The sequence below is a fragment of the Octopus bimaculoides genome, chromosome 4 (genome assembly GCF_001194135.2).
Source record: "Octopus bimaculoides isolate UCB-OBI-ISO-001 chromosome 4, ASM119413v2, whole genome shotgun sequence".
NCBI lineage: Eukaryota > Metazoa > Mollusca > Cephalopoda > Octopoda > Octopodidae > Octopus > Octopus bimaculoides.
In genome coordinates this window covers 139,071,721-139,076,625 of record NC_068984.1, presented here as the reverse complement: position 1 = coordinate 139,076,625, position 4,905 = coordinate 139,071,721, and the positions used below count along the sequence as shown (strand labels likewise).

Genomic DNA, 4,905 nt, shown 5'->3' with positions numbered 1-4,905 from the left:
GTCTTTGTGTTTGTACTTCTAAGCTCATGTACATCAGTGCATGTGTGTATCTGCAAAGACAGCATGATTTTAACTTAACTCCTGGTAATCTTGTCTGTGAAGCAAGTCCCTTTACCCACAAACCGTTTCTGTTTTATTTATTTTATTTATCTATCTATTTATTTTACATTTTCCTCTTTACCTTCTGTACCCAGAATACCCAACCTCGGACAAAAAAAAAAAGAAAAGCGAAAGAAAAAAACAAGAGAAGGTTCTGCCTTTGTTATTGTTCATTAAATCGAAAATTTTATGATGCTGTAACAACAACCGTCAGATAGCGGCACATATATATGAATCTTTATATATGAACTGCTTTTAGTTTTTTTTTTCTTTAGGACAAACTTATGAAAATACTTTGAACAGGTAAAGGGTTAAAATACATATGATATAATGTTTCATATGGGGTGGTGTTTAATTTTTTAAGTATATCTTTCTCACAAGTGTCTTAAATCTTGTCATTAATTAAAACATTTTGTGTTACGGTATCTCGATTGTCCTGTGTATCGCAATTCCTACTTTAGAAACAGTTTAATATGAAACCTCGTTCACTTGTCATGATGTCTAAGATACAATAAAGCGACATTCAAATATATTGTGAATATTTCTTGCACAACTCTATCAAGTAACATGGACTGGAATTTGGAGCCAGTTTGCGAGTTCGGTTGACGTATCTTAAATTGTCTTCGTCCTGTCAACGAAGCTTTATTCATCTACTACGATGGCGACCATGTCACTTGTCAGTACAAAACAGACGATAAAATGAATTGTGATATAAATAAAAATATGGTAAACAAAAGTGTTTAACTTACAGATTAACGGCGAGAAACGGTAACTTTACAGTGAAAAAGTTTCTGACTCTCTTGGCCTGAGCCTTTAGCTTTGATAGTTCTCCGGTGTTTGGGGAGTTAAACGTTGGGCAAAGGTCTTTTAGTTACTGGCAGTCTTTGACCTGCTTGTTTCTATACACCTTTGTATAGAAATATAGATGTAAGTAAATGTACGTATATAGCTATAGATATTTAAACATACATACACACATATCTACAAACATATATATATATATATGTATGTATGTATGTATGTATGTATGTATGTATGTATGTATGTATGTATGTATGTAATCGTGTGCGAACGTATGTCTACGTGTATATGTGTGCGTGCGTATATGTATGTGAATGTATACCTATAAATCGAGTCCTGTACACGCCCAAGTTGATGTCGACGCCGTACAAAAGATGCGGAGAGATGACTTGATGAAAAAAACGGTTGAAATAAATATTACTATACACACAGTAGGGTTATGCACAAGTTTATAACACTTCTGTGTTAAAAATATGCGAAAATAATTCGGCAATTGAACATACATGTATATGCGTGTTATTTTGTATATATCTGTACATACGAGCATCCATATATATACAAGTATATATCATATGTAAATATATGTATACATATATGTATATATTTATGTATGTTTCTATATGAACATGAATATATATATATGTAGTTATATATACTTTCAAGATTGAATATTAATACTGCTGATTCTTAAAATTTTTACTGTTTTTAATTTTTTTTTTATGTTTTGTAAGAATTTTCTGTGTAAAGTATATAACCATTAATCAATAATATATATATTTATATATAGCATCATATTTTATATATACAATTATCTATGTATACATATATATACATGTATATGTCTGAGTGTGTGTGTATGTGAGATAGTGTGTGTGTGTGCATGTGTGTATATATATTCTTTTCAAGTTATGATGTAGTTTAAGAACGTTACTTTTTATGTCGAAGTTGTCCTGTTAATACTTCTTTCTTTCTTTCTTTCTTTCTTTCTTTCTTTCTTTCTCTCTTCTATTCTGTATGCCTCTTTTTCCTGTGATTTTGTTTTCCTTTTTTGTTTTTGTTTATAAATTCATTTATCAATTTATGGTATGAACCGAGAAGATATTCGTCCGATGTTAACTATGCATTTGTAGCGAAAGACAACGAATGAGGAAGATATTTGCAATGGGAGGTATTTCTCGCAAAATCTCCCTTCAGTGTGTGTTCCTAAAATCAGGTGGACAGGCCCTTTATATTTTGGCCCACTGCCTTTGACGGCATTAATTTCACGAATATATTTAACACACACAAAAACTTACAAACACACACACTCACCCACGCACCCACCCACATATACACATACATATTCACATCCCTTTCATATACATATAAGTGTGTGTGTTTGGGTGTGTGTGTTTATACACCTAAACGCCACTACGTACATTTTACCCATCTATCTATCTATCTATCTTTCTATCTTATCTATGCATCTATCACATCTCTCTATCACATCTCTCTCGTTCTACCTAACTCTCTATCTATCTATCTATCTATCTGTCTATCTATCTATCTACCTATCTATCTATTTATCTATCTATCTTTCTAACTCTGTGTGTATGTGTATATGTGTGTGTGTGTGAGTGTGTGTGTGTGTGTGTGTGTGTGTGTGTGTGTGTGTGTGTGTGTGTGTGTGTGTGTGTGTGTGTGTGTGTGTGTGATATTCACCCATATGATTTGTGTTACAATTTGTATTTTGTTTTATTAGTTATGATGTGTGGCTCTATGACGCTGACAACTCGAACTGAATGAAAACTGTAATCTCCTCCTCTTCGCTACAAAAACACATAAACGGGGCGGAGTGTTGGAAGTTGTGGCCAGCAAAATGCGGAGGCACACATCGATTAAAATGAGTTTCTAAAGGTATTTATTGATTAAATGGCACGGAGTGAACACAAGAGATAGGAGGAGTATAGGGGAAGGGTGGGTATTGATAGGAAGTATGTAGGAGGGAAGTATAATGTACGGAAAAAAAAAAGAGAGGGCTAACATAGGAACAGAGGATGGAGAGATAGTAAAAAGAGAATGGTTGTGGAGGAGATTGCGAGAGTGTGAGGCAGAGAGAGACAGAGTAAAAGATTTAAAATATGAATGTGTCTCTATAAATCTTAGTTCTTCTGTTTCTTACGTTCTCTGTATACACTCATGCAAGCAATCATACGCACATGCGCACAGGGTCACACGCAGGCACGCACGCACGCACGCCCATACATACAAATACATGTCCAGAGATGAGAACGATGATAGACTAATTACATTGACACACGTCAGTCTCTAACTAACCCCTTTTCTCTTTAGCATTTTTTTTTTTTTATTTATCAAACTCTCTCCTTCTCTCTGTCTCTCTGTGTATATATTTATGTTTCTATGTCTTTGTGTGTCTAACTATATATACGTTGATATGTAAATCTCACCTTCTCTCATATATATATATATATATATATATATATACATATGTATAGGTGTGTGTTTTTGTCGGTGTGTGACTGTGTGTGTCTATGGATATAAGTATGTATAAGTATATATATATATATATGTGTATATATACTTATGCCTATATTTCTATATACACATACATATGTGGACATATATATTTGAATATATGTATATGTGTATTGTGTGTGTGTGTATTGTGTGTGTGTATGTGTATACTTATATGTATATGCATACATACGCGTGCACATAAATCAAAATATATATACATATGTGGGCATATATATATTTGTATATATGTATGTGTGGTGTGTAATATGGAGCGTGTGTGTGTGTGTGTGTGTGTGTGTGTGTGTGTGTGTGTGTGTGTTGCATATAAATTCATGACTGAAAAATAATGAGGCTGAAAACTTGGAATCATGAAAAAGATAGACGATAGGGAAGGAGAAGGGAGAGGAAGAGAGGAAGAGAGGAAAGAAGAACGAAAAGGAGGAGAAGGAGGAGGAGAAGGAGAAGAAGAAGAAGAAGAAGAAGAAGAAGAAGAAGAAGAAGAAGAAGAAGAAGAAGGGAGAGGAAGAAATGAAAGAACGAAAAGGAGAACAAGGAGGAGGAGAAGAAGAAGAAGAAGAAGAAGAAGAAGAAGAAGAAGAAGAAGACGAAGGAGGAGAAGAAGAAGGAGAAGAAGAAGGAGAAGAAGAAGAAGAAGGGAGAGGAAGAGAGGAAGAAATGAAAGAAGAACGAAAAGGAGAACCAGGAGGAGGAGAAGAAGAAGAAGAAGAAGAAGAAGAAGAAGAAGAAGAAGAACAAGAAGAAGAAGAAGAAGAAGAAGAAGAAGAAGAAGAAGGAAGAGAAAGAGAGGAAGAAATGAAAGAAGAACGAAAGGAGAACAAGGAGGAGGAGAAGAAGAAGAAGAAGAAGAAGAAGAAGAAGAACAACAACAACAACAACAACAAGCGTATACACCCATATATACTTGTATAAACATGTACACACGCACACAAACACACACGTACATATATATACAATTATATACACGTATACACGCACGTGCACACACACAACATGATAGTTACTGTAAATTTAAGCGAAAGAAGATATATATATATATATATATATAAGTAGAGATAGATAGATAGATAGATAGATAGATAGATAGATAGATAGATAGGTAAGTTTCTTTATTAGCCACACGGCGGAGCACAGAGGGGACAAAATACAAAGTAGAGCTTTTCTTTTCGAAAATAGAAAAAAAAGGGAGAAAAATAAAATACTGATCAAAAGGGATCGTGAGAAAAAAAATTATCAAAAGGGGTCGTGTATCACAGAAAATATTAAAAATGTATAAAGCAAAATTAGGTTTATCCGTGGAAAGAAAAGCCTACGGAAAAGACCACGGCAACCCCAGGCAGGGAGGGAATAAACACACGAGAGCGAAGTGCTCTCTCTATCTTTCTCTTTCTCTCTTTCTCTCTCTCTCTTCGATTTACAGGATCATGCTCAAAGTGGTTTCGTCACTCGCATATACCATCTTTGCTACAT

General features: G+C 34.3%; 1 long non-coding RNA gene across 1 annotated transcript in view; it reads right to left on the bottom strand.

Moving 5' to 3' along the window:
• Positions 1-2,525, bottom strand: part of LOC106872755 (uncharacterized) — an 81,814-nt gene extending 79,289 nt beyond the window's left edge. Inside the window, exon 1 of the long non-coding RNA XR_001409801.2 lies at positions 849-2,525. This is a non-coding gene — a long non-coding RNA (uncharacterized LOC106872755). The remainder of the gene's footprint in view (positions 1-848) is intronic.
• Between the last annotated feature and the right edge of the window lie 2,380 nt (positions 2,526-4,905).